We start from the raw sequence: 8569 nt of genomic DNA on the forward strand, positions 1-8569 counted from the left end.
CCGCTTCAAGTGCATCATCCTTTCTAATCAAGGGAAGTTGCTCACGTTCTAAATCATCAAGAACATCCACTTGGCAAATAGTCTCTCCCATGGAAGGAGTTCCCATAGCATTCAAGAGCGAATACTCCATTTTCTCGTCTCCCACCTCAAAAGTGATTTTTCCATTCTTCATATCAATGATTGCACCTGCAGTGGCTAAGAATGGTCTACCAAGTATAATGGGGACATGTGCATCCTCCTCCATCTCCATCACAACGAAATCGCATGGGATAAAGAATTTTCCCACGCGAAGAGGAACATCTTCAAGTATACCCAAAGGAAACTTCACCGACCTATCCGCAAGTTGTAGAGACATGCGCGTAGGCTTTAATTCGCCCATTTGAAGTTTCTTGCAAATAGAAAGCGGCATGAGACTCACACTTGCACCAAGATCACATAATGCCTTGTTGATCTCTATATCCCCGAGCTTCACTGGAATTGAGTAGCTACCCGGATCACCTAATTTCTTAGGAAGTGTATTTTGCAAAATAGCACTACACTCTGCATTCAACGCAACAGTAGCATTCTCTTCTAGCTTCTTCTTGTTAGAGAGCATATCCTTCAAAAATTTTGCATAAGATGGCATCTCGGATATTGCATCTAAGAATGGAATGTTGATGTGAAGCTTCTTCAAAATATCAAGAAATTTTCCATACTTATTCTCTAACTTAGCTTGAGCCAACCTTTGTGGGAAAGGAACTTGTGGCACATATGGAGCAAGTGGTGGTGGAGTCGATGTCCCTGGTTCTTCCTCAACTGCACTACTATCAATCACCTTCTCATTTGTGACTACCTCTTCAACAACCTTCTTTGATGGCTCCCTTACGGGAGGATCTTCCAACTGCTTTCCACTCCTCAAAGTTATGGCATGCATATGCCCTTTTTGTGGTTGCTCTGTTTGACCTGGAAAGGTGTTTGGAGTCTTCATAGCTTGGCCAACTTGGTGAGAAAGTTGACTTACTTGATTTTCCATGAGCTTACCTTGAGCTTGCAACTGTTGGATGGAACTTTTGGTGGTAGAGATAAACTCCTCCATCATAAGCTCATAGTTGGATTTTTGTGGGGGTGGTTGCATAGGTTGTATAGGTTGTTGGACTAGAGGTGGCCTTGGTTGGAAACCAGGTGGTGGTGCATTATAATTGGTATTTCGAGGTGGTGGTGGAGTTGGATTTTGTTGAGCTTGGGTATTCTTGTAAGAGAAGTTTGGATGATGTTTCCAACCTTCATTATATGTGTTTGAATGTGGGTCATATGGCCTTTTGGGATTCGAAGTGTAGAATGCATTGGCTTCCTCAATCGACATCTCATTAGTGTTTTGCGGACACTCAGGTGCAATGTGACCTTGTACATTACACATTTGACAAGTTTCAGATGAGCCAGAAGAAGATCCTGCTTGAAGCTTGTCGACCTTAATTGTCAACGCCTGCACAGAACTAGTTAAAAGGGTTAGAGCATCAACATCATGCATACCTCCCTTTTTAGCATTGCGTCGTCCTCCTGGATGGTAGTTGTCATTTGCCGCCATCTTCTCAATCAACTCTTTCGCCTCAGTAGGATTCTTTGTCATGATAGAACCTCCAGACGCAGCATCAATATATATGCGAAATTCATGGGTCAAACCATTGTAGAATGTCTAGATTAGCATCCACTCAGGAATACCATGGTGAGGACACTGTCTCTGTAGTCGCTTAAATCTTCTCCAAGGTTCATATAGAGACTCATCATCAGATTGATGAAAGGTAGCAAGCTCGTTCCTTAGTCTCGCAGTTTTCTCTTGCCCCAAAAATTTAACTAGAAAGGCCTTGGCAAGCTTATCCCACGTATCAAAAGAACCAGTACCTTCATCTCGTAACCATTCCTTTGCCCTATCCCGTAGTGAGAAAGGAAAAAGGCGAAGTCTAATAGCATCATCAGTAACACCGTTGAGCTTCATAGTATCACACTTTTCCAAGAAACTGTCTATATGAGTTACAGGACAATCATTCGGTGAACCCGCAAAAGAATCATTGGAAATAAACTGTATGAACTGAGGCTTCAATTCGAAACTCTGTGCAGTGACCGGTGGTCTGACAATACTAGAAAGAAGTCCAGTTGTTGTATCAGGAATTCCATACTCTTAAAGAGATTTATTTCCTGGATCACCCATGTCTCTTTTGTTTTGATTCCTCTTTCTTCTTCTACCTCCTCGTCTCCTTGCAGTTGCTTCGATTTCAGAATCAAGTGGTGTTAGATCGTCTGACCCTGAACGTCGAGTTTGCATGCAACAAAGAACTAAAAGCAAAGAAATCAAAAATACAAGAGACAATAGCCGAAGCAACAAATAAAGCTTAGTAAAAACGAATCACAAGTAACTAGTATATAAACCGTTAGTCCCCGGCAACGGCGCCAAAATTTGATAGGCGTGTCGCGTACCTAACAAAAATAACCTAACAAGACCACTACTATGTAGACGGGCAAGCAAGGGTCGGATCCCAAGAGACTATGGTTCAACTAATTATATAGACTCAAGCAATTACTAAGCAAGTAAACAATTCAAATAAATGAGAATCAATAACTAAAGAACTAATTAAAGCGATTAAACTAAATAATATGATAAATCAATGCTAAAAACATCCAAGATCAAGCATCACCATGAATACAATTAATGCAATAGTCGTTCTACCCCTAACATATAATTCAATTGATTAATGAGGAAAAGTAATCCCTATATAATACCAATGGTCTCTCCCGAGTTATCAATGGCTTCTCTAATCACTATCAGGCCTACTTCCGTGGAATCATGCAAATTAAAGACCTTGAGCACATTACTCTAACTTCCTAATCATCCGTTCAACTACTCCCGTGATGAACTTCAAACCCTTAATTGATTTATTCAAACCCGTCAAAACCCAACTCCCGTTGTGATTAGAACAATGGATTAATAACAATACTAATTATCCCAAATCTAATATTGGCATGAGCACAATCAATTAAGCTTATCAATTGCAATTATCATTAAAGAATTTAAAGAATTAAATCATGCATTAATCATATTCGGGTTCCGCTAGATCTTGGAATAAGGAAACTACTCACACATATTAATGAAAACAATAATGATAATCAATAAAGAAAACATAATTAACAATAATAAAATAAGAGAATTGAGAGAATAAATCAATACTTGGAATTAATTATGAAATCTTGAATCTTGAAAGCAAAACCCTAGAAAATAATATGGAAGAACGTAATACCCAAAAAGAAGTCTAAAAATAATATCTGAAAAATGAATAAAAGTGATCAAATAAAAGATTATCTAAAACCTATTTATATCCTAGCATAAAACTAGGTATTTTTTATCTAAATAGGACTCTCAAACGCCACCAAAACGAGCTGCCACAAGTGGGTTGTGGCACGAAGAAAACTGCCACAACCAGGCTGTGGAACGGGCTGTCCTTGCCTCTCCCTTGCTCCAATATCAACGCCCACAACCAGGTTGTGGCGAAGAGATTGCACGCCACAACTAAGTTGTGGAGCAGGCTGCCACAATGCTCCATTGATGCTCCATTGGTGCTAGAAACGCTCCATATAAAGAAGTTTCTCGCGATTAAAATAAATTCCACGCAATTCGAGCCCTATTCCTATAAAAACAAAAGCAAACAAATCGAGAAGAGCAATATCGAAATAGGAAGAATAATAGCTCAAAAAGATTAGGAAAATGAAGAAGACACAATAAAATATGACCAAATATCACATATAAAATCATGTATAATATCGTGTTATCACATATCGGCACAATATCGAAAATAATAACACCGATCAATAACATAGAATGAGATTGTAGTGGGGGCAATATCTATTACTATTCTTGTTCAAAAATAAATCAATCAATTTACGAATTAGGCGTCAAGAATTGATTACCGAGAAAATAGTTGACACTCGGTGAGAAGTGATAGAATTCTGACATAAAGCTCCATACAGAAAATTATTCTAGCATAGATTGTGAATACGAGAGAATTTCATACGCAACAAACTAAAATATGAGGGTGTGGTACTGTGGGGTATGAGGAAATGGTAGAAAGATAGAATAATAATTCAACATAATTAAAATAATAACATATCTATGGGTACATCTACCAGATAAATCAATATAAATTTCTTATATCACACAAAAATTATAGTTGCAACAATATACTTAAAGTTCTAATATGAAATATAGATAGTAATAAGAATCTACATGTCAGACTACTTAGTTGTACATTAATTTATCAACATCAATCTAGAATATAGATGTATGATTATATGCGTACCTTGTCGTTGAGATCTTAGTTAATCGGCCGCACAAAACTATGGTGCTTTAATTGCAATTGAAATCAATTTAGAGTTATGGTGAGAATTGAACTATGTCGATGTAGGGAATATTTCAAGCATTATGATCCCAAACTTGAACCCCACTGTGATCATACACTAAAGTACGGTGGCGTTCCAAAGGGAAAGAAAAAGAGCAAAAAGAGTCGCCAACAAGTTTTAGGAACTTGTAAACCCAAAAGACAATCCAAAAGGACCATCAACTACTCCATAAGGTCTTGAACCAAATAGGGTCCGGGGATGAGGGTACAAATCCAATCTACAAAAGAAAGGACCCGCCCTATAAAATAGGCCTCTACTTTGTTCTGCTCGTATTCATGTGCGCTTTTCGAATAACATACAAACATTATATTGAACCTACCCTGTTTATCTATGTTGGTTGAATATTAATGCACAAATAATACTATTATTGGCGATCACTTGAGTTAAAATCACATTAGCCTAAACCAAATTATTAATTATCTTATTAAGCGTGATTTCAAGTACAAATTCCCTTTAACAAGCATAAAAGGTGTGATCAAGCAATAACAATAAAACATAAAATAAATATCAAGCAACATAATAATAATCAAAATAACAATAATGATGATAATAGCATGATAAGGCATAATAAAGCTTAAATATAATAGCAAGATCCTAGGCATGATACTAACAAGATTAATAACAAATCCTAGCATGATACTAAACAATAAAGATCAAAGCTTTAAACCTAACATGGTATTAACATGATATTAGAAAGAGTAAAGGCATCCTAAACATGATACTAGAAAGCATAAAATAACATCCTAACATGATACTAGGAATTAAACATTAATAAACATGCTTTCTATATTGAAAGAGAGTAATAAGATTACATACTTTGAAGCCTCGTACCTCTTTCTAATAACAAAATACACAAGTTAGTAAACTTCAATGAAAATAATAAAGAACAATTAAATAATTAAATTAAAATCAAATTAAATAGAGTTTTGACTAGATTTGGACCAAACCCTCAGAAATTATCAAACCTTGCACGTCTAGGGCGAAGGCAACTTCGAACTTGGCTAAGAGACTCTAAGTCTTGTGAATGCGGAATATTGTATTTTGTAAAAAGGTAGTTTAGAAAGAGAGAGAAAAATAAGAAAGAATTAAGTAATTCTTAATGAGAGTTGATGATTGATAGTTAGAATTGATGATGAGAGTTGATGAATTGATTGTTGATGAATGAAAACAGAAGTTCGGACCTTATTTATAGGAAAATAGTCCGGAAAATCATAGAATTTGATAAGGAATAAAACTACACTCTGTCGCTAACAAACCGACCTTGTCGCCAGATATTTATCCTGTCGCGAGGCGACAAGCCTGTCGTTTGGCGACAGAGACAGTTTTTGCGGATATTGTTTTTATCATATCTTTTGATCTAGAAGTCCAAATAAGTCATATAATATGTCGTTGGAAAGCTCTTGAAGTCTACTTTCAAATGCAATTAAAATCAGATTAAAATATTTTGTAGATAAAAAGATATGGCCGAAATAGTAAAAGGGTGTCAGTTTTGGATAGAGTTTCGTATATCTTTAATATCTTTTTCGTTATAGCTCGGATTTAATATTATAATATATCATTGGAAAGATAATTTCAAGATCTATCCAACCATATAAAATTTGGATAAAAAATATGAGGCACGAAAATAATATCTGACTATCTTTGAACATCTTTAAATTCGAATAGAATTAGGAAAGTTTTAAAAAAGGAAAGTTTATATTCAAATCAAATTCCATGATCTTATCTTTTCAAAAAAGGGTAATTAAGATATTTTAGAAACTTATAGAAGATTCTAATCAATCCTAATTAGTTTAGAAATAGGATTAAACCTTTGGACCCTCCACATGATCATCGGGTCGTAGGTAAAATCCGGTTTGGGCCCAGTTTAGTATTTTGGCCATAACTTCCTCATTATTCATCGGAATTGGGCTTATAATATATCGTTGGAAAGGTCTTTTAAAGCCCCATCCAACTACACCATTATTGGACCCTTATCATGGACCAAAATAAACTGGATTGGACGTTTTTATAAAATAGAGTGGGTTTTCGAAAACAGAAAGAAAGATTTTTAATAAAAACTAACCGCAACACTTGACTTTTCACACTTTCACCTCATTCGATTATGGTTCGACGTGAAAGGTATTCATCACTGGGTTTGGTTTTGGGGAGACACAAATGGGTGTCTACAGTCGACAATATGTGAATCTGCTCAATTGGCTAGAGATTGGTGCTGATAACGTGTTGTGAAATAAGGGGAAAGATGAGAGATTGAGAGAGAATTAATCTATGTATTTTATTCCATATGATAAGGTATATATATACATACAATATAATTAGGGTTTAGTTGGATAAGAATATAAACTCTAGATCTAGATTGTTGCGGAATGATACAAGGGAGGATAATGGATATCCACAAATATTTCATAACAAATGATCAATTTTAACTAAATATTTAAAGATAGTTAGTTAAGTTTTTTTTTTTTTTTTTTTTTTTTTTTTTTTTTAGAAATATTTTACCCTTCACCTAGCCACCAGCACCACTGCCGCGCGGCCAACCCCCAGCCGCGACGCCTGGCCTCCCCACCTCCGGCCGGCGATGCCTGGCCTCCCTCACTTGAGGCCGGCGATGCCTTGCACCTCCTCTCTTTCCTATTTCCCCTATCGCCGCTAGCCCTGCACCTCCTTTCTTTCCCATTTCCCCTACCCGCCTCGCACCAATCGCACCCCAAACCACCACGAAAACCAGCACCCGTCCCCGGCGAACCCCCTCCTCTGTGAGCCGACCATAGAAACTCTAAAACCCATCCAAAACCACTAGAAAACCGAAACCCGTTTGGGTTTGGTTTTGATACCCTAAATGGATTTGGGTATTTCTTGGTGTTTTGGGGTGGTTTTAAGGGTCGGCTAACTAGGGAGGAGGGTCGACGGGGAGGTTCACTGGTTTTTGGGGTGGTTTGGGGTGGGGTTGTGGTCGGTAATGGGGCGGTGAGGGAAATGGGATGTGGTGGGGTTGAGATTGAGAGAAAGAGAGGAGGTGGAGGTGGGGGATCGAAGGCCGGCGCACCGGCGAAGGTGGAATTGGGCGCCGGCGTTGGTGGGGAAGAAGTGGCTGGTGTCCACCGGCATGAGGGGCTGCTGTGCTCGTGGCTAAGTTGGGTGGAGGAGGAGGAGTTTGGTTTTTTTTTTAAAAAAAAAAAATATTTTATAATAATTTAATTATTAAAAAAATAAAAAAATGAACTATAGTTAAGGAATTTTACTAAAATAACAGTTATCAATGGTAATAAAAAAAATTAGGTTTACCATTGATAATAATATTTAAAAAAGTTTACCACTTAGAAAATTAAAAAGTTGGAGTTCACAAAAGAAAATTTCCTTTTTTTTTCTTTTTTTTTTATCAAACTCTTTGATAGAGTATAAAACATATTTTGGGCTTCAACTATAAGGTTAAACTTTTATTGAGTTGGTCCATTAACTGTTATCGGAGCCAGTGTGACACAAAAGTTACGGGTTTAAATCTCATCCACCCTCCACTTTCAAAGGGCTCTTATATGAGGGGGCGTGGAGTGTGATATAATATAAAACATATTATTGGGCTACAACCATAAGTTTAAGCACTCTTAAATGTTATTTTACACAAACTAAAGTTACCCTCTAATTATAATCACATTACACTTGTTTTCTCATCTTATAATTGTTCATTATGTAAGATTAACATTATGTACATTACACGGGATGAAAAGTAGATGAAAACGGCTTCACATCTTATTGCACATATGTTGCAATCGACATCCTTGAAACAAAGAAATTAATTAAAAGACGTAACCAAAAAAAAAAAAAGGTCCAAAACGAATTCTTAAATGCCACGATAGCTCAATCTACGTTTGGTACGATGGACGATCTATCAAGCCATAACAAACAAAGAGTATAAACGTGAAGAAACAACAATATTTAAAGATTAATCTTCTCTGCCGAAATTTCTGATAAATTAATTTAGACCTGAAACATATTTGGTTGATTTGGTGACCTTTTGTTGGATGATATATAAAGCCCTTTAATTGGTTTGTCCGCAAACTGAAGTTATTCTAATTTGCAACGTCGGCTACATTGGCTCAGCAACCGTTGGTTGGTTGTTTCTCTCGTGTATTATTATCATCTATATAGC

At 36.7% G+C, this 8569-nt stretch overlaps 1 non-coding gene across 1 annotated transcript; it reads left to right on the plus strand.

Annotated features, from left to right (window-relative positions):
* The first annotated feature begins 1694 nt into the window (after positions 1–1694).
* On the plus strand, positions 1695–1801 carry LOC145569646 (small nucleolar RNA R71). The gene has a single exon (XR_014096218.1). It is a non-coding gene; the product is annotated as a small nucleolar RNA R71 (small nucleolar RNA).
* The last annotated feature ends 6768 nt before the right edge of the window (positions 1802–8569 follow it).

Source organism: Chenopodium album, chromosome 11, assembly GCF_948465745.1.
Source record: "Chenopodium album chromosome 11, dcCheAlbu1.1, whole genome shotgun sequence".
NCBI lineage: Eukaryota > Viridiplantae > Streptophyta > Magnoliopsida > Caryophyllales > Amaranthaceae > Chenopodium > Chenopodium album.